Genomic DNA, 22,823 nt, shown 5'->3' on the forward strand with positions numbered 1-22,823 from the left:
TTGCTTTTTGCGAGCTTCCTGTGTAATTTCTTTCTCAGAAAATCTTCCCTTCCTTCCTTCATTTGAAAAATTCCATGGCTCGTGGAACATTTCCCACAATCTGTGACTCCACGTAGAATCTGCTTCTGTATTTGCTGACGGAGATGGCATATGGGTATAAAAATGATATAACTTTCCTGTGCAGATGTGCTCTTTGAGAGTTTTGGAGCTGAAAAGAGGGCTGTCTTTTATCTTATTGCCTTGGCTGCCTGGAAATAAAAACGGCATCTTGCAAAACAGTTTAGGAAAAGGATAAATTCAGCCGTGTGTCACCCTTCCCTAAATTCATCTACCTTACACAGGTACTAGGTTGTTCAGGGCTTGTAAAGAGAAGGAGACAGTGCATCTATGCCCCCCCTGAACCTAATGACAAGCACCAAGGCTCAAACATACTTGCAACCACACCATTGTTGTTGAGCTGTGCATGTACCAGAGATGTGTATGTACCAGAGATGGGCAGACTAGATAATTCAATCCATTTTTGGTGTTACCGGCTCTCAACTACAGATCCTGTGGTGTGTTGTTCTGTTCCACCAATTGCATTTTTTACATGAAATATACACGTTCGTGGGAAAATGCACACTTTGCAAGTTGCATTTGTCAATAAAATGTGCATTTTGCATGCATCTTCTATGTAAAAGACTTTTTTTTTTTTTGGTATGCACTGTTTGCACACCAGAAATTCACGGCAGATTCTGGAGAAGCACCTGATCTACCTTGGAGCTGCATTCTAAACTGCAAGGAAGTTCCTTTTATCCCTGTTTGTGGCTGAAAAAGCAGTCCAAACAGATTGCTTTACTCATCCCAAGTATGACACACTGCACATGCTCCAATGAAATTCCTAGGCCTTGGGCCAGGGAGGTTTTGCTCATCAGATGGAGGGAGCTCCCCCATCTACCCATCTTGCCTCCTCATGCTAGCTATACCTGCAGGTATAAACTATTGTTTAAGTGGTTCTTAATGAACAAGTTTTCAAGGTATCCTGTCTGTGGCCTCACACCAAGCTCTTATTCCAGGGTGTGGGGAGGGGGCAACACAGAGCCCCCGCTAAAAGGGAGAACTTCTCAAAATTAACTAGTAAACTGGAGCTGCAATGCTCATCTCAGATTCCTGCAATCGAAGGATCGATACCTCGCCGCTTGCAGTTCTTCTTTAATGGAAGCAATGTAGCTTCCCATATGAAGGTTCATAACCTTGGAGGTTATCTTTCATCCTGAACTCTCTTTGATTGTAATTTTACATCCCACAAATCTCATTCTATCATCTCCAAAACATACCAAGGCTGTGACCAAAGCTGTCTCGGGATGATGCTGAGTCAATAATTCATACCTTTATTACATCTCAGCTGGATGGCTGTAATTCATCCCACTCGCTTTAACTGTGCTAACACCTGTAGATGTCTGTGCCTGCAGCATTGCTCTGGACACCGGCTGTTCTAGGCCTCCCATTCTGCAGGATTGTCTCTCCCGTGCTGTGGTTTATAAAGTAGGAGAGGGATGAGGTATTCCATCTGGAGGTGGGGACTGTTTGGGAAGCCACAACAAAGGCTGAAAGTAAAACGCACCAAAGGAGTAACTGGAAGAGAAGAGAACCATGTGCCAATCAAACAATTCTGGGATTCTCTATAGGAGGGGTGTCCTATACTTGCAAGAGACTGTGATCTACTCCCACTATAAATAAACTGGCAGTGACCTACCCATTGGATTGACCAGAGTTGTTGAGCTTTTTTTGTGAAGGGTAAGCAGTCAGTGGAGATCATGTGATCGACCAGGGAGGACAGCTTGGCGTTCGACTGGTTGATCGTGATCAACCAGTTGGACAGGCCTGCTCTATAGCATGTGGCAATCAAAAATTATATTAGCAAAGTTATAACGAGTTGCTGCTATGGCAGAAAACCCCTGAATCTGGACCCAAATAGCTGGGGTGGTGGTATGGAATGTTGATGGGCATTCCAACTTCTCAGGGGAAGAGGCAAAGTTGTAAGAATATTTGCAGCCCAACTTCTGTGAGGGAAAGGAAAGCATTCAATTTGGATGGGAGTGGAACCTTAAGTTAAGGGATGGGGAAGGGGTTCCAGGACAGAGGAAAGCCTAGAGGCAGGAGAATCTGAAGCAAGATAGCTGAAGGAAGGGCGGAAAGTATAGGAAATGGACTGAGGAACAAAATCCCTCAGGGTGTGTGTGTGTGTGTGTGTGTGTGTGTGTGTGTGTGTGTGTGTGTAAGGTGCTTGAGGGTAATGTAGAGATAGGGATGAAATTTGATGGGATTTATTTCCCCAGCAAAATTACACTTGCCCCCATCTACAACCACACAAATGCACACACACAAACACACACAAACACAACCTGACACATATATCTCAGCAACACAATTTACCTGAGGGATCTCCCCTACAATGGATCCTACAAGGTGGCCTTTAAGCCCCACGAGCCTTTTGAAAAAGTTACTAGCTGCCTGGATCATTTAGCTTAACGCGGTGGTTCTTCCCATGCTTTAAAAACTATTTCATGCATCTCCTAAAGAGTTAATAGTTGCTTACAGCAGCTAGCAAGTGCAGCTGACTGAAAATTTGTACAAGTGCATGTGATCAGCACACATGCCATCAGGGGTGGAATGGGGCAAGGAGTACAGCCTTCATAAGCAGCCCCCCATAGGAATAGGTGCATAAAATGGGCCTATGGCTCTCCATAAGAATTTCTGACTTTTGTCCCAGCTTCTGCACTTAGAGGTTTCTAAAGTGTGTTGTGACACATAAATGCTTCTGAACAAATAAATAAAACACATCTCGCCCGTGACCCAGGAGGACACCAGCACGTTCTGATATGCTAACATTGCAGTGATGGTTAGTGCCCCAGACATCCCTCTGTGGTCATGTGCTTTCTCTCTTTAGCCCCAATCCACAGTTTCCTCACATGGAAAGACAAGGAGAAATCCCTGCATTTTCTCTTTGCTTCCACCCCAGGAAGCTGCTTACAGGTAAAAGCAGAGGGGGGTGGGTGGGAGTCAGGAGGCTCCAATGACTAGCAGTGGGACCCCTGATTGGATAGGAGGAGCCTTGGCAGCTGACCACCTCCTGGCTCCATCCATTTATGTCAATCAGATTTAAAGTGGCTGCTGGTGTGTGTGTGTGTGTGTGTTTAATGTTTATATCTCACCCAATCCCCCAATCTCTGCCAACCTCAAAAGAATGCTTAGAAGAAGAAAAATAATGATAGAATATGCCTTTCATCTGGTTTCCTTCCAAAAGAGAGACTCCCCCCCTCTCTCACTTCACGAGTCTCGATAACATGGCAGAAATTTTAAGTTTGCCAGCTTTACAAACCACTGGGGGGTTTGATTCAGCATAACAGCATCTACCTGCCTTTGGAAAGGCACACATAATACTAAGGCACTCATTAGGTAAGCTTAGGCATGTTGGTTAGACTTCCCCAACTCTAGAATGTTTTAAACACACACACACACACACACACACACACACACACACACACCACTCATATCCTTTCACTGTCTTTCTCTCTCTCCCCAGTCTACAACTTGATAGACGAAAGCTATAACATTATTCATATCTGCATGACATAGCATCATATCTCTCTCTCTCTCTCTCTCTCTCTCTCTCTCTCTCTCTCTCTCTCTCTCTCTCTCTCTCTCTCTCATATGTATGTCTGACTTTGAAGATCTGTAGTCCTTTTCAACATTCAAGGTCTCTGTACCCCTTACCTGGATGTGATTCTCTGCCACTTGAATTAGCATTACCCTTCAAAGCCCCATCTTTCTCAAAGATAGCAGTCACTGTGTCGTCCGCTTTGTTCAAGCACTTATTGCCAAGAGAGAGAGAGAGAGAGAAAGCCTTTTTTGTGTTCTGCCGTTTTATGTCTTCTTTTGCACCCAAAGGGAGTGGATTTTGATTGAAAAAGGTGGGGGGAGCATCATCAAGCAAAGACATTTCATTGAGCTGATGAACGGCAACAAGCACGGTTGTAGCCAATTGAGTTCTACTCAGAGTAAACCCACTGAAATCAATGGACCGAACTTAACCATATTATTTCACATCAGTGGGTCAACTGATAGAGACTCAGGGCTCTTCAAAACTTGCGGGCTTTTTTTTGGGGGGGTGCACTCCGCAACATACAATAGCAAGTTGCTCTTGTACCATCAGACAACAAAATCAGAGCAGAAAATAAATCACAATATTTGCAATATGGATGCAGCAGGAAGCTGTGAAGCATTGGGAGGTATTTAATGTAGCCTTAAGCAGGAATGAATTTCTTCTTGCCTGGTGGAATAATCTGCCCTGTCTTTCCCCCCTTGCACTGTTCTAGGGGTTTCCCCTAGAGCCAATTTGGGGAATTGGGGGGTGGGGCTCAGGAGGAAGAGAGGGAGGAACACTGTTGCACTAGCAGAAGTGCCTTCAAAGACTTCTGCTCGTGGGACTAGATAGTTGAGGGATGTTCAACGGTCTAGAAGCCAAGCCTTATGATGAACAGTTGAAGGAGCTGGGTATGTTTAGCCTAGGAAAATGTAGACTAAGAGGAAATTATGATTTGTTGTTGTTGTTGTTTAGTCGTTTAGTCGTGTCCGACTCTTCGTGACCCCATGGACCAGAGCATGGCAGGCACTCCTGTCTTCCACTGCCTCCCACAGTTTGGTCAAACTCAGGCTGGTAGCTTCGAGAACACTATCCAGCCATCTTGTCCTCTGTCATCCCCTTCTCCTTGTGCCCTCCATCTTTCCCAACATCGGGGTCTTTTCCAGGGAGCCTTCTCTTCTCATGAGGTGGCCAAAGTCTTGGAGCCTCAGCTTCACAATCTGTCCTTCCAGGGCAAGCCACTCCAGTATCCCTGCCAAGAAAACTCCATGGACAAAGACAACAGGAGATATGATAGACATCTTCAAATACCTTAAGGGTTGTCACATGTTTTCCCTTGCTTGTTTTCCCTTGCTCCACAGGGTACGACAAGAACCTAAGTTCCAAGAAAGGAGATTCCATCTAAACATCAGGAAGAACATCCTGACAGTAAGAGCTGTTCAGCAGTGGAACAGACTCCCTCAGGAGGTTGTGGAATCTCCTTCCTTGGAGAGTTTAAAGCAGAGGTTAGATGGCCATCAGTCATGGATGCTTTAGTTGAGATTCCTGCATTGCAGGGGGTTGGACTAGATGACCCCGTGGTCCCTGCCAACTCTAAGAACCTATGATTATATAAATCCCTCTCAGCATGTCCACCTTGAAACTTTTGCAACTGCAAAAAGTATTGAAAATGGGTGCGCACACAGTTGCCCCAATACCTTCCTGAGCACAAATAATCTGAAATGCACAATACAAAGGACATTCAAGGGAGGTGGCTTAGCCTTATACTGATTCAGACCTTTGGTGCATTTCATCCACTGCTGCCCATTTCATTCATATATATATATATAATTTATTTATAGTTTTCATTTATATACATTTCCATAGTTTAACATTAATTCTAACATTACAAAACTCGACCCTTCCTCAACTTTCTGCAGTTCTTTGAATTTATTTTATCATTTCCTGCATATTCTAAATTGACTTAACTTCTTCTTTTATTCCTCTATTTTGATTATACAGTATATTCTTTTGAAACTGCAGGTTATTACAGTAATCCTGCCAATGACTTTATCTGTTTACTGCCTATTTCTGATTGACAGATGCTCACCCAAGTTTCAGGGAACAGCCTTTTGCAATCCATGGCACCTGATGTATTGCTAAATGCAAACAGTGGGAATTAGGCCTGGGGCAATATGCATGAGAACCATGCTTTTTGCATTCCACCTGGAACACAGAATGAAATGAGAAGATGGCTTTATTCCACATGAATATTGGGAGCAACCCTCCCCAGCCACAGTTCAGTGGTACAGCATCTGCAGATGCTACCATGATTAATCCCTAGTATCTTGGAGTTTGAATCCCCATCAGTTCAGGTCCTCCCCTCTGGAGCAGCACATGGAAGAGATGTCACATGGAAGATGGAGCAAGCTTGTTTTCTGCTACTCCAGAAGGTAGGACCCAAACCAATGGCTTCAAATGACAAGAAAGGACTGAACATCTGGTGGTAAGAGCTGTTCAATAATGGAACACACTGCTCAAAAAGATGGTGGACTTCACTGGTGGTTTTTCCATAGCTAGGATGGCCATATATTGGGGAAATCTTTAGCTGTGATTCTTGCATTGCAGGAGGTTGGACTAGATGACATTAGTGATCCCTTCTAATTCTACAGTTCTTTGTTATCCAGGTAGGTCTGGAAGATATTCCTGTCTGAGGAGTCGGTGTAGAAAATGCTGAGCTAGATGGACCAATCGTCTGACCCAGTATAACTCAGCTTCCTATAATCCTAGGTTACTAATGAAAAAATCAGGGCCCTGAACTGATAGCTCTAATGCTGAATGATATGGAAGTCAAGGGACTATTAGCACTGTTGCAGCTCAGAAGGCAGCTAAACAGCCTATTCAGAAAAGTACATACAGAAGTAACTTCTGATATATGTTCTATCCACCAAAAAACACTTTATTTACCAGTAATGGTAGGCTCATTACAAACCTAGAATGAGGTAGATTCCCAGATATGTTGTGTAGATAGCATTCATAGTAATGGAGTTAAGCAGCATCAAGTAATTTTAATAGGAATGGTTCAGGAGCAAGTTTGGTAAGTATATTGGTACCTACACTTCAATAACTCTTTATAAGGGCTGCACACGCCATCCCAAATCCAATTGTGGACCTGATCTGCTGCTTCACAGCAGTCCCATCCTGACTTATGATGATCCAGGGCTGACCTGACCCAAATCAGAGCCCCAAACAAATTGGGGGGGGGGGTCTTGCACTGTCATGTGGTTGGGAGGGAAGATGAAGAGATGTGCTTCTCCTTCTCTGCTGACTACATGTTTAAAATCCTTCTTAAATATGCATTTGGAATATTTGGAAGGAAGAGATGCATGTGGGCTTCCTGTATGTTTCCCCCCACATCTGTCTCCTTGCTGCCCCAGATCACTCCAGAAGGACCCAGTCCAACCCAGCACTATACAGATCTACCTTAACCCAATCCATTTGGATCCCAGATTGACAGCCCAATTCAAATTATACTTAGTAATAGTAGTAGTGCTGCCATGGCAACTTAAAACAACTTACAATATTTTTTTTTTTGGGGGGGGGAGTATATATACATGTAATTTTGGATCCAGGATGCGGCCAGATCCAGTACACAGCCCTATACTTTATATAGAAGACTCACATGAAAACACACCTCTGTTGATATTTCCCAGTACTCAAAAGCTGTGAGGTCCCATCAGAATTAGCTAAAAGGTATAAGGGTGGCGCTGTGGGTTAAACCACAGAGCCTAGGACTTGCCGAACAGAAGGTCGGCGGTTCGAATCCCTGCCACAGCGTGAGTTCCCGTTGCCCAGTCCCTGCTCCTGCCAACCTAGCAGTTCAAAAGCACGTTAAAAGTGCAAGTAGATAAATAGGTACCGCTCCAGCGGGAAGGTAAATGGCATTTCCATGTGCTGCTCTGGTTCGCCAGAAGCGGCTTACTCATGCTGGCCTCATGACCCGGAAGCTGTACGCCGGCTCCCTGGCCAGTAAAGCGAGATGAGTGCCGCAACCCCAGAGTCGGCCACGACTGGACCTAATGGTCAGGGGTCCCTTTACCTTTACCTTTGCAAAGGTTTCTTGAAAATATACCAGGCGGTGGAAGCAGGAAGTAGACATGGCAAACAAGTGTCATCTACTGCTTGTGATCTTATGATAAAGTGTGATTCACTTCTGACTGTACTTGACCAAGGTTGAAACCTGCACTGCTGCATGGTAATTAGATTTTTTTAAAGATCCCCCCAGTTTATATATATACCAGTAATTACCTCCAGCACACAGAGTGACTTTACTTTATAAGGTAACACGGCTGGGAAAACCTCTCCTTGGGACTTTTGAGAGCTGTTGCCATCAATCAGCGTAAACCAGGGTATCCAACATGGTCCTGTCCACCTTTTTTTGGACAGCTCCACCCTCCACTTCCACAGACAATTGGCCATGCTGGCTGCGGCTGCTGGGAATTGGAGTCCAACATCCCAAAGGCAAAATGTTGGTTGCTCATGGAGTGGATGATGTTGTGGCTGGTTATGAGACAGCATGAACCATATCTCAGCAGCAGAGTGCATGTCTGATATGTATGAACTCCTACACTTAATAAATTGCAAACCAGGTCTCATTTGTTTAATCATTTGCCGTATCGATCAGTCACCCCATGCAATGAGCCTCTACATGGTGGACAACCCTAATATAAAGGAAGAGCTTCAAATACTTCAAAGTACAAACAATTTCTAAATTATAAATGAGCCAAGTAACACCACAACAAAGAGAAACATATTAGCACTGGCACAATAATATAAAACAACAACATCAAAAACCTGATACACAGAGAGAGAGACAAAGCATCACCGACTGAGCAGAGAATTGAATCAAATGATCTTAACATTGAAATGTGAACAGATGAGAAGAAGATGTGAAGAAGATGCTAAATGGCCTGCAGGAGTAGGAAGATCTTTGTCTGACACTGAAAAGACAGTAAGGTTGGCACCAAGCAGACCTCTCCAGGGAGAGCAATCCACTAACAGGGGATTCAGACCCCCTTGAAAAGGCCCTTTTCCTTGTTGCTGCACTGTGTAGTTTCAGAATGAGTAAGGGGCGATCTGCACACAAATGGGAGATGATAACATTAAACTGTTCCTAGACTGTACCGAAGGTGGAGGGTTGTATACTTCAGTAAAGGTAAAGGGACCCCTGACCATTAGGTCCAGTCGTGGCTGATTCTGAGGTTGCAGTGCTCATCTCGCTTTATTGGCCGAGGGAGCCAGCGTACAGCTTCTGGGTCATGTGGCCAGCATGACTAAGCCGCTTCTGACGAACCAGAGCAGCATACGGAAACGCCGTTTACCTTCCTGCCAGAGCGGAACCTATTTATCTACTTGCACTTTGACGTGCTTTCGGACTGCTAGGTTGGCAGGAGCGGGGAACGAGGAACAGGAGCTCACCCTGTCACGGGGATTCGAACCGCCGACCTTCTGATTGGCAAGTCCTAGGCTCTGTGGTTTAACCCACAGCGCCACCCGCGTCCCAGTGTATACTTCAGTGCTCCCCCATAAAAAGTGAGTCCTAGCAAGCAGAAACCAAATATGTCAGAGAGAGACGTCTAGGTCACACGTTTTCCTGGCAATTGCCCTTCTAGGAACAAGAAGGGTTTAAAAAATAAATAAAAACAAACAAAAAATGGGTTTATTCAATTAAACACACACACATATCCCACACCACAACACACACATACTGGTCTGAAGTTGTACCACCCTTTAACAGGTGCACTATGTAGACTGTTCCTAGTTGCAGCAATCAAGAGGAAATTGACTAGGGCCACATTCAGATCCTGCATTTAAAACAGTAAGATATTGCTTTAAACAGTCATGGCTTCTCCCCAAAGAATTATGGAATTGTGCGCTGTAAGGGTCCTGGGAGTTGCTAGTAGAACCCTATTCCCCTCCCAGAGATCCCTGGGAAGAGACATTGATTGTTAAACCACTTTGAGAAATGTGGGGCTGTGGGTTAAACCACAGAGCCTAGGACTTGCCAATCAGAAGGTCAGAGGTTCGAATCCCTGCAACGAGGTGAGCTTCCGTTGCTCGGTCCCTGCTCCTGCCAACCTAGCAGTTCGAAAGCATGTCAAAGTGCAAGTAGATAAATTGGTACCGCTCCGGCGGGAAGGTAAACGGTGTTTCCATGTGCTGCTCTGGTTCGCCAGAAGCGGCTTAGTCATGCTGGCCACATGACCCGGAAGCTGTACGCCGGCTCCCTCGGCCAATAAAGCGAGGTGAGCACCGCAACCCCAGAGTTGGCCACGACTTGACCTAATGGTCAGGGGTCCCTTTACCTTTTTAACAACTCTTGATGCCTTTAACCAAGCCACAGTTCCAAGTGGTACCATATTGCTTTTAAATGTATGATATGAATGTGGTCTGTATGATGGTGAGGATATCCTACATAGGATATCCTATGCAAAAAAAAATATTAAGGTATGGTTTTGTCTTGTCATTTCCCTTTTGCCATTCGACAACCCAAAAAGAAAATACACATCGCAGGGGGGTGATTTAGAGGGGGAGAAACCTGGTTATCCAAATTCACCCAAAGGCACGACAACTTTGGGCGGCGGAGAGGGGGAAGAGTGATTGTCTGAACCCCCTCCCCTTGCTTACCCCTCCTTTCTCTCTGTCCCTCATAAAAACCACAACACAAAAAGGACTTCTCAGTTCACAGGTGAAATAAATTGCCGGTATGTGTGCTTAGTAACAGTTCATAGCCTTTTATTCCCCCCGACCTGCATACAAAAATTAATGGGATGAACCAGTGCGGCATTGTGTCCTTGACAAGTAATTTGTTATAAATAATAATACAAATGATTACAGAGAACCACACTGACTGCTGGGAGCGCATCCGTTTTCCAGTTGGGGGAATAAAGACGATGGAGATGGTGGTTGGGGGGGGGGGTGGCTTGGCTGTCACGTTCCGTGGCGGCCCAGCAGGCCTGACAACATGGGGCCTTGTCACGGCCAGTCTCAAAGTTTCTTCAAAGGGAACGCTGGAGGGCTTCAGCCCTTATAAAAGCCAGGCATGACTAACAGGAGTTAAAAATAAAATGGTTTCTCCTGTGGGGCTGTGTGTCAGAAAAAATTTAATTGCCCACAAGTTGCATCTCCTCACAGCCTTCTCCTCCCTTGTGTTATTGAACAAGCCGGCTGCGTTTCAACACTGCAGCAGTTAGTCAGGTTTTATCTTCTACAGAGACAGGCCATAATGTCTTTCATTTGTGCCTTCTGCGTGTGTGAGAGAGCGAAAGCTCATAATAGAGCATCTGGAGTCAGGTATGGGGGAAAGGTGATAAGAAGAGCCTGCTGGATCAGGTCAAGGGACCATCTGGTCCAGCATCCTGTTCTCACAGTGGCCAACCAGATGCCTGTGAGAAACCCGCAAGCAGGATTCGAGCTCATGAGCTACTCTCTCCTCCCGTGGTTTCCAGAAGCACAGCTGTGTCCATCTGTGGAGTTGCATGGCTAATAGCCATTGATAGCCCTCTCCTCCATGAATTTGTCTAATCCTACTTTAAAGCCATCCAAGTTTGAGGCCATCATAACCTCCAGTTCTCAATGTCCACCTTTGGGAAACCGGAAAGTAGGACCCGAGCACAACAGTATTCTCCCTTCCTGCGGCTTCCAGCAACTGGTCTTCAGAAGCATTATTGCCTCTAATCCCGGAAACAAACCATAGCCATCATGGCTTGTAGCCATCGGTAGTCTTATCCTCCATGTTCTGGTTCAGGCTGAAGAGAATTGGACAGCACCAGGTTGGAGACAGCTGGTGTAGCATTGTTGTAGCATTGTTTCTTTTTATGTGTATTATGTTATGCACTGTTTTGCTTTCTCCTAAGGGGAAGACCAACCACCAATTTCCATCGTTCATAATGCCCTGCCACTATCAATATTCTGAAGCATTGTGGAAGGAAAAACGGCTAAAATTTCTGCCAAGCAACCTTCTTGTAATACTGGTGGTGGTGAGGAATCTTGGGAAATTCCTCAGGAAATTGTGTGTGTGTGTGTGTGTGTGTGTGTGTGTGTGTGAGAGAGAGAGAGAGAGAGAGAGAGAGAGAGAGAGAGAGAGAGAGAGAGAGAGAGAGAGAGAGATCATCTATCTATCTATCCTCTATATCTAATCTATCTCTATCATAATCTATCTATCATCTTTATTATGAGAATCTTCAGGTCACAACACTTATCACCAAGTGTGTGTTGGAGGTTCTAATGGGTCTGTTTCAAACTTTTCATACCCTCCCTTTGCAGAAAAGATTCATTTACTCATTCGAAGAAGAACAGAGCTATTTTAGATCATCTTGATTCTCAGAGACTTTGTATTCCCCTAAGCCTGTCCAATGATACCTCTTTCTACACAAATCCCTGTTGGGTTGACTGACATGTAACCAGAGGAGGGGGAGGGGGATGGTTATATTTACAGTCCCTTTCCTTGGCCCTAGAGATTTGGGTAATTGTTATTCGCCGTAGCTTTCCACTCTGCCTAGTTATCCATCTCCTTTATTAAAACTGTTTGGGTTAATTGCTTCTACTGCAGCCCTTGGGAGTGTCTTATTACTGGTATTAATACTGGTATTAATTACTAGAATGGGTGTATGGAATTTGGAAGTTTCCATTGACACCGTAGAGAGAGAAAGAAAATACATCTTCCCATTCCACTTATCCCTGGCTTGTTCTGCATAAAGATTGAAGACTTCCGTTGCATCTCCACTGGTTCTCTTGCAAATACTTCCATTTAATTTCCATTCAATTTACAGATCAGAGCTGCAAAACAAGTTGTGTTCCTTCGTCTAAAACCCAGTGGCTGCCTTGGTTCTTTTAGAACTACGTAACAGCAGATATTTGGCTGTAATGATGACCTGAATTCCGTGTTTTTCAAGGCATGTGATTTAAGGCAGAACAAGGGTCATGACCAATGTTTCAATAGTGACACTAAAGCAGAGAGAGCTCAGATGTATATGTCTAGTTCAGGAGGAAACACTTGTTTTAGAGGTCCTGAATAGCGTAGAACAGGCTTTAGATGCACCCTGAAAATTGCCCACCAATATCTATACATACAAGGGCTGTCTTCTTCTTCTTCTTCTTCTTCCTCTTCTTCTTCTTCTTCTTCTTCTTCTTCTTCTTCTTCTTCTTCTTCTTCTTCTTCTTCTTCTTCTTCTTCCTCGTAGCCAAGTAAGATTGTCTTCCATAAACACGGTTTTAAAAGTGAGTCCGTAAGTGACTGTGGAGGCCAATTCTGGATCCACACGTCCTTCCACAGTGGGGACATTGGTTTCCGGGAAGGAGTTGATCACTGTGAGGGTTTGCCATGTGTGCCTTCCTCTTAGTGCATTTCTCCCTTTCGTCCTGAGTTCGAGCATCTTCAAAACCCATGACACCTTTGGCTGTTCTTCAATTGGAGCGTGCACTACAATTGGCCAAAGCCTGGGCAAAATTGGGCCACTTGTGGGGGTGGGGTGGGGTTTCCAGGCTTTGTCCAAGTTTTGTGGGGACAGCCCCAGGTTGCATTTGGTCAGATATGGGCTCCTGAAGCAATCTGGGGCTGTTGGAGGGCAAGGAAGCAGAAGAAAGTGTTGGGTAAGGAGAAGAAGGGTGGGCAGAAAGAAGTTGAAGTTCTGCCACAGGGGTCTGATCTGCAAGCACCTTCCACACAGCCTACCATGTAAAGGTAGCACCCATTGCTCTGTCCACTGTTGCCTCTAGCCCCACTAATAGCATTCTGCACTGTGTGCATGTGCTCACAAGATGAAGCATCCCTCAGGCTAAACATGGGTTCTGTACCCCCATTCTAAAGAAACACGCTGCCTACTGAGGCTATATTTGTATCATATATTTAAAGCACCTTCATAAGACTTTAAACAATCATGGCTCCCCCTAATGAATTCTGGGAGCTGTGGTTTGTTACGGGTGGTGTTAGGTGTTAGGAGAGCACTACTCCCCCTCAGAGAACTGCAGTTCCCAAAGTGGCTTAACAAACAATGAGCACTCACACTTTACATTGTGGGTGTTCTTTGCAGGATCACATGTTGTGCTACAGTTCCCAGGGAGCTTACTGGCAAACAGGGGCTAGCTTGCCCCTCAGTGTTAATTTTTAGAGGTTCATGCCCAACCCCAGTAATCGAGTTTCTTGCTGGAAGGTGGGGCCAGCACCATTTATAAATATGGGGTGGAGCCAAGAATAGCCAGGCAGTCAGCTCTGGAGATTCACCCTCCCTACCCTCCCTTTGTTTAATGCTTCTTGTTTGCAGGTTAACTTTTTCTTCCTGTTTAGCTGGCGCTGCTATGGTCTTTGACTGGTTGCTGTTGAAGGACCGGGAGGAAATTTTCCTGCATTGGCAGGTTTTGTCTTCCCCGTAGCAATTCGTCACAACTATGGCAGTTATGGCCTTGGGTGGAACCCTTTAGTCTTTTCTTCCCTATAATGGGGGAGGGGTGTGAAGTGGTGACTCACGCCCCTGCAGTGGTGATTCCAATGTCCCCTCTTAAAAGGGGTTTATATAATGGGTGTTACTGGTCATACACTGAAAAGTTGTCAGTGAACTACCCTGCGTGCGGGGATATGGGCTGGGCTGCCTGCTACACTTACGTCTCGCAGAGCACCCCCATATCCCATTTACCCTGATGAGCCCCAGTTCCCCCCAACTGGGGGGCTGGAAGAGACACACACCCAAGGCCTAAGCCAAGGTCTTCCCACATTTAGACGTTTAATAAAGCCTAATTTTAATTCCATATAATGTTGTCAGAATCTTTATTCCTTCCTTATGATCCCTGGGGACTGGGGCTGTCACCGCCTGATCACGCAATCCATTTTCACAGGGACCTCTAGGATGGGTATAGGGGAAATTGTGACTTGGGGGGGTAGGGGTCTCCTATCAACTCTCAGCTCCTTTAAAAAGCTGCAGCTCCTATAATTTTTGGAGGCAAACTGTGACTTCATGTGGCATCATGGTGCTTTAGAACTATGGTGCAATTGTGGCCTAGATTCTCTTGGGAGGAAAAAATAATGTCTTATGGAACCTTCTCAACTGCTTGCATGAAGTTGCAAAAAGCTACACTCCTCCAATATTTGTCTTTGGGCTCCTGAAGTGAGCGATGATCTCCTCTCCTCTTTCTGACCCCCGTAGATTACATCACCGTCAAAGTTACTTAGATGTCGTTAGCTCTGCCCGATGGATCTGGCCGGTGTGAAATCTAACCTGGATTGTATTGACAGATACACTCTCTGAAGGGCTCCCTCTCTGTCTATAAACTTCTGTGGACCCGGAAACTCCCAATGCTTTGTCTATAGGGAGCCCTACAAAGAACCTTATGCTGAGATTGGGTTGTATTTCACTATTATAACTCCATCATGGTCAATTAGCCAGACATGTTTCTGGCTTTTATCTTCAAAAATGATGCACCTTGATTATTTATGTTTCCGAAGGCTATTATTGAGTAATTCCGCATCGTGAAGAACTTCAATATGCTTCATCCTTCTGACTGTAAATCCAGGTGTTAATACTCCCGGGTGCCCTATCCTCTCACCGCAGATATCTAATAAAGTTGCCATTAGCCGAAGCGAACTACACCGACAGCTCATCTTCCCCATTATGGCAAGGGCTACTGGCGAGCAGACAGAGATGATCTAAGTAGGGAGCTGTCCTAGTTATTAAAGACAGAGAGAGTTAAGGAAACAAAGGGATCTCTGCATTAGTGCAGAAGGAGTTTTATGGCTGGGAGTAATTTGGGAGGGGGAGAGGAAGGACTGGTAAAAGCAATCGCTCATAAAATTAGAAGAGGAAGGAGGAACCGGTAAGGAGTGCTACATTTGTTAAGCAGCAACAGGGTGCTAGACAATGTACATATAACACCGGCATCATAGATCACTGAGTGATCTATCACTTTTTAATTGTAACTTTAAAGTGCTTTACGTTTACTTGGTTTGAAGGGGTCAAGTGTGCCCTCCCCCAACAATGAAAGGTTTTCCAGATTGCACCTCTTTTCATTCATTAGATGTGAAACATTATAAATGCTCCAGAGCTGATTTTCCCAATCTGATGTCCAAGATGTCAAGCCACTGGGTGGTATTCAGTGCTACATGAAAATATGTTAGTTCATGTGATGGTGTGTCTGCACTCCCTCTCTGCACTGCAGCCCCAGTTTGCTCCCTCTATAGGTTGGGGTAGACTCCAGAAAGAGCTGGATTTTGCATTATACAGGGGGGGAGATTGCCAAAAATTGGGCAGCACCACAAATGAGAAGTTAATTATGCAAGCTTAACTAATTGACACACCATGAGCCAGTGTGGTGTAGTGGTTAAGAGTGGTAGACTCGTAATCTGGTGAACCGGGTTCGCTTCCTCGCTCCTCCACATGCAGCTGCTGGGTGACCTTGGGCTAGTCACACTTCTCTGAAGTCTCTCAGCTTCACTCACCTCACAGAGAGGTTGTTGTGGTGGAGGAAGGGAAAGGAGAATGTTAGCCGCTTTGAGACTCATTCAGGTAGTGATAAAGTGGGATATCAAATCCAAACTCTTCTTCTTCTTTATATATGAGCTAACCTTTGAAATCTGCAGTTTGAATTGTGTCTTGCAATTGTGTAAATAAAGGTATATTAGAGCAATGTGTGCATTAAATGCATATATTAGTGGAAATAACATACAGAATTGCATTATATTTGAGGAAAGTAGTTGCAAAAAAAATGTGTATATTGGGTAGAACCACTTTCCAATATATGTATATTGGGAAGAATCTGCACTAAAATCTTAATACATTTTCATTATGACTTTTTTAAAAAGCAGCAATGTGGAAATGTGACAAAATGAGAAACCAAGAGAAACTCCTTGAGACCCATTTTAATCTTAAATAAGCTTTTTTTGCATCACCTCCAGTCTGTCATGAATGATCTGAAAGTTCATTGGATCCCAGTGGAAGAACAAAATGTTTCATAATTGTAGTGGAGGGTTCCCTTTAAATCAATAACTTCGCTGTCCATTGATCTTCAACTTGGGCTACGTACACACCATGTATATAAAGCACATTTAAAGGACATTATTTCCTCCCCGAAATCCTGGGAGTTTTAGTTACTATGGGTGATAGGAACTGTATCTCTGTGAAGGGTAAATTATAATTCCCAGGATTATTTGTGGTGAGTTGTGGACTTCAAATGTATGGTATGTACATAGCTGTGGACTTATTCAATAGAATACAGTACTCCATATGCACCCGTCTCCAAAAACATTCATCGGCATGTGAATTTTGGAGACATGGCATGCCGCAAAAATATTTTGCTCACTTCTTTTAGAACTTCCAAATCAGTTAATATTTTGAATCATTCAGTCATGAATAGACTTGTCTTTAACACTATGATTCTCATACAGTCACCTCATTCCGGGATACATCTCTGCATTGGGCTGCTTCCCAAATAGGTACAAAGAGAAAGCTCTGTAGAAATAAAGCCACACATTTCATCGGTGCACCTTTTTTTTGCCTTTATTATCAAATGTAAATAGTAACTAACAGATGTAAATAAAAACCATACCTTGCTTAAATTGCCAGCCTCAACCAAAAAATGAAATACTGAGGATTCAGCAGAGCTCTGGGATAACATTTGCTGCATTATGAAATCTATTGCAGCTCCCTGTGTATGTCTCTGTGTTTTAAAAACAATTGCACCAATTTTTTTTTTGCATTGTTATATGGCATCCTGCGCACCTGAAAGAGAACACAAATCAATGTAAATTGATTTGTTATCACCACATCCTTTATCAAACTGGAGAGAACCAGAGGGAGGGGGGACAGAATGGAATTGGCTTGGCTGCAGTCAGCTAGGGCAAAAGTTGAAATGCAGACGTATTCGAGGCCAGGGACCTCTGCTGTTCTTCACCTGTTCAGAGCAGATTCGGAAAACCTTCAGCAGCAGAATGTAGTGACCTGATCTAATGAGGACCACAGCTTCCAAAAACCTTCCACTCGGCTGAAGGCAGAAAAATTTGAAAACCCCAAGCAACTAACCCAGTGGGATTTGCTTTCTTAAAACACCCAGAGGGGAAGGAAGGGGGGGGGGAGATTCCGGTTGAAATGGATTGCAAGTGAGGAAGCAATCAAGGCAGAAGTTTCTCCTGTATTAAAAAACACAGGGCTTCCAAACTAGCTAATTCCAGATTCACAGCTGGTAGCCTATGCAACAACAACAACTGTAATTCTGTAATATCTTCCCACGAAGGCTGCTGCAGCTTGTATGCTCTTCCTCCCCTGTTGCGTCTTTGCCTCTTTTTACAGTTTTGCTGTTTATCCTAAGGAAAAGTAAACAAGTAAAAACAGATTCTTCCCCAGTATTTGTGCAGGTTGCTGCAACCGATCTTCTGCAGCGCACAGCGACTCTGCTGGGAACTGTTAGAGCTTTGCACATAGAGAAGCTTTGGACGGAGTTTTATTGCACTGTAAATTCTGGGTTTGTTAATGGGACTACCATAAAAGATTAAAATTCGTATATAAATACTGATTTGCATGTTATTATTCTCACGCACAGGTCGAGCGTGGAGTCAAGGCTCAGGGAATGAGGCGGGCTCTCTCTGAGCGTATCTCTGCCTTTGCCCCTACATCTGTCAAGAAGACTCAAAAGGCAAGGAGCTGGAAGGAAAGGTAGCATTTATTTAATGTAACAAATTTGAAGATCTGCAACTGGATAAACCGAATATAGAAAGTATGGGCAGGTGATGTTCTACAGAAACCTGATATGGTGTACCCAGCCCATCCCTTGGGCATGTTAACAGCCACTGCCTGTGACTCCCCAGCCAAGAACTGGAAGCAAATTACTTTCTCATTGCCAAGTGACCCTTGGCATGTCAACTTAACATGTGCATGGGTGTGTGGGTGGCTGTGGCATTCCATTTTGACACCTAAAGCTAAATGGGAAGATGCTGTCCTGCTCCTGCTGCCGCCGCCACTCTAAAACCTCTCTCAGCTGGCTTATGCAATGGCACCCTTGAAAAAGCAATGGTGATGGCGGGTTCTGGTGAGATATTGCTGTGGCAAGCATCAACTGCACAGTGCACATCAAGCCCAAAGTACTTCTTTATGCAGTACATAGCTAAACTATAAAACTTGCTCCCACAGAATGCAGTGATGACCACTTTTAATCCTTACAAAGATGAGTAGACAAGTTCATAGAGGCTACTATTGATGGCTAGGGACGCGGGTGGCGCTGTGGGTAAAAGCCTCAGCGCCTAGGGCTTGCTGATCGAAAGGTTGGCGGTTCGAATCCCTGCGGCGGGGTGCGCTCCCATTGCTCGTTCCCAGCGCCTGCCAACCTAGCAGTTCGAAAGCACCCCCGGGTGCAAGTAGATAAATAGGGACCGCTTACTGGCGGGAAGGTAAACGGCGTTTCCGTGTGCTGCGCTGGCTCGCCTGATGCAGCTTTGTCACACTGGCCACGTGACCTGGAAGTGTCTCCGGACAGTGCTGGCCCCTGGCCTCTTGAGTGAGATAGGCGCACAACCCTAGAGTCTGTCAAGACTGGCCCGTACAGGCAGGGGTACCTTTACCTTTACTATTGATGGCTACTGGCAATCATAATTACAGCCATGATCTGGGGCTCTCTCAACCCTTCTCAAGTGATGCCTGAAAACTCTTGAATTGATCTGATTCGGTTAGAAACTTGGATGGATCCAGTGTACCAACCACAGTTTAATACTTCATTGTCCATCCTGCACACCCCCAAGCACTGTTTACTGGAGAGTGTTGGGTGAGATTCTAATCCTGTATTGGAAGCTTGATTTAAATGTCCTCTCTTGATCCACTCTCCACTCTTTAAGTCTCCCTATATGGTGTTTTAGTTAATAACTACAACACTTTAGAGACAGTCTGTCTGGCTTCTGAGAGACTGATTTGTTTGTTTGTTTGTTTGGTTTTTTTTTTGGATTGGCATATATCAATACAAATCAATTACTCAGTACATTTTTCTTCTTCTTCCTGGACCTGATCCGTATCCATTGCAAACTGGTACAAATCATCTCAGTTCAGGGTTCAGACAAATCAGTTGCCCAACCTGAGATTATAATCTGGAGGTATACATGGCTGCCTGCCTGAAGTCCTGAATATGAGACCCTCTTTGGTAATGTGCTTCACCATTTTTGTGTGAATTCCACTTGATTGCACTGTACCAATTGCATTAATTTTCCACAATGATGGAAATGAAATAGGGAAAGAATAGGGCTTACCTGTCAGTGTTTTGTTCGGTGATTTGCTTTGCATTCAAAAGACTTTTAACAAAACTAAAAAGGGGGCAAAAAAGAAAGAAAAATGGCAAGTTGTTAGCTATTTCTCGATAAATTGTATGGTTTATATATAAGCCTTCAAAAAAGGCACCTCGACCGATAACTTCTCTCAGCTTGATCCATTGCTTTCCACAGCCAGCATGCTGTATGTAATGGTGTATTTATTAATGCACCGTAATAGATCATCAGTCTATATGTCTCACAGTCAAATTTAGTAACATATTCAGAACATTTTTAAAGCTTATTATTTACTAGAATAATGCACATAAAAAGCACGAGTTGGATACATGTGATTATTCTATCAGAGCAGGGCGTTTTGATCTATTTCTCATGAACATTAAAAGAAAAAAGTTTCTAACTTTAATTAAAGACATCACAGTACAGGATGGGAGAAAAATCATGGAACATTTCCCTCTAATATTCAAGCCTTGTAAAACAACAATAACAACACTGGCCATAAATCTAAGAAACCAAGGCACTCATCTCGCGCTACTTTGAGAGAGTCAGCCCAAATAGATAAATATATATATAGATGCATAAATTATTTCATTTATTAATTTATATCTGCGGTGGGCATCTGTATGCCACACTTCAAACATGTGCTATGGTGATTTGAATATTAAAAAGCAGTGAAACAATTAAAAATATAAATACAAGCAGCAGGGGGAAAACAGGTTTTATCCAACAGAGGCAAGATAAAGGTAAAGGACCTCTGGACAGTTAAGTCCAGTCAAAGGCGACTATGGGGTTGCAGCGCTCATCTCACTTTCAGGTCAAGGGAGCCAGCATATATCCGCAGACAGCTTTCCGGGTCATGTGGCCAGCATGACAAAACCGCTTCTGGCACAACGGAACACCATGATGGAAACCAGAGTGCACGGAAATGCTGTTTACCTTCCCGCCGCAGAGGTACCTATTTATCTACTTGCACTAGCGTGCTTTTGAACTGCTAGGTTGGCAGGAGCTGGGACAGAGCAACGGGAGCTCACTCCATCATGGGGATTTAAAGTGCCAACCTTCCAATCGACAAGCCCAAGAGGCTCAGTGGTTTAGACCATAGCGCCACCCGCGTCCCTTTTTATCCAACAGAGTCATTGCATTGCATGGACAGAAAAACTTCTGATCATGCATTAGAATTTCCCTTCCCTTTCCGCCCTGCCTGCAAACCCCCTCTGCAAAGCTGCTCTGGGGTTTTCTCAACCGCCTGGAGAAGATTGGGTATGCAAGGTCTGGAGGGAGGCTCATGGGGGAAGGAGATTTCTGTGGCTTGAGCAGCAGTGCTCATAATGGCTTTGTTGAATTCAACCCCATCAAGTCTAGTTCCTCATTATGGTAGGATCCTCAACACATCCTAAGCTGTGACACCACCCATATTATCTGCATAACTAAATAACTCTCATTATGATGCATTTATTTACTTATTTACCACATTTATGTCCCACTTTTTCCCTCCAAGGAGCTCAAGGTGGCATACATGGTTCCACTCCTCCTCATTTTATTCCCACAAGAATGCCGTGAGATAGGTGAGGATGAGCACAGGCAGATTCAGGGCAGTGTGTTTGGTTTCTCCCCCAACTGGGTGCTGACCTGAGGGGGGTGCCTCAGGGCATCACAACTATGACATGGTGCATGAGCAGAATGGAAGGCAAGAGGAGGGGGTTACAAAATTTTGGCCTTGCACAGGGCACCACTGACATTCGAAAGACCAAAGTCCACCATTGGACTGAGAGGCCATGACTGGTCCAAGGTCAACTAGTGAGCTTCAGAGTCAAGCAGGGAAAACCCTGGTCTCCCAAGTCCTTGTTCGACACTCTAACCACAACAACGCATAATGTGGGTGGGGAGACAAAGGGATGGACCGACACTGGAGACAAAAGCTGTCCTCTGGTAGCTGATTTGCCCAATGTCTGGAGGAAGCAGCAATCTTTGCGTCCATTCATCTGCGTCCTATTGACCCAGTGGTAGCTCCAGGATTTGGAGGGTAGTATAAATATATATATATACAGGAACAAATATATGCCACTTCTGAGGGATGTGTGGAGGGGAGGACAGACGAAATCCTGTTGCTCAAGTTTCCACTGAGTTCATCAGTTGAATCCCACCCATTGTCGCTCTGTGATTGGCCCCAAATTGATACAATACTAACCAATCATCCCTGGCCAACAATCAACCTATCGATAGAATGGCGATTTTGAAGCTACCAAAACATATCTACATCAGCAAACTGAGGGAGAAGCTCTTTATACAACAACCTGAGAGCAACTGGTCATGTATCAAGGGGGGGGGGGGACACACGAAATCAAGAAATGATCATAGATTTTAATTTTCTCAGCCTCTTCCTTCACACAAAACCAGGTTTCAGCCCATACTGTTATCCCCCTCCTTGCTATTTGTTTTAAAACAGAGCATTAAACACAGACCAAATAAGTGACTAAAGTTTATCCTGCTGGATTCCGGCTGCTCTAAAAAAACCCTGGAACATAAATTATTTTTAGCTTTGTGTTGTTTTAAATCTCTTTCTCTCCTATGCTGGGACGAACAGGTGTGACAGAAGCAGGAATGCTAGAAATCAATCAAATTAAGCAAGAAAGACTCAAAGGGAGATAATAAATTAAACCAGAAGAGAGGGAATTAGCAATGGAGGCAGAAATAAAGTCGGCATCTTGGGTGGGAATCTGTCAAACTGTTATTTACATGAAAGCGTTGAGATCAGGCCAGGGGCCCATCTAGGCCAGCATCTTCTTCTCACAGTGAACAGCCAGATGCCTGTGGGAAGCCTGCAAAGGTGGACCTAAGTTCAGCAGCAACTCTCCTAATTTATGATTCCCAGCGACAGGTATTCAAGGGCCTAGCCACTGATATAGTGCCTTCCATCGTATATTAAACGTC

Source organism: Podarcis melisellensis (genome assembly GCF_964234715.1).
Source record: "Podarcis melisellensis genome assembly, chromosome: 11".
Taxonomy (NCBI): domain Eukaryota; kingdom Metazoa; phylum Chordata; class Lepidosauria; order Squamata; family Lacertidae; genus Podarcis; species Podarcis melisellensis.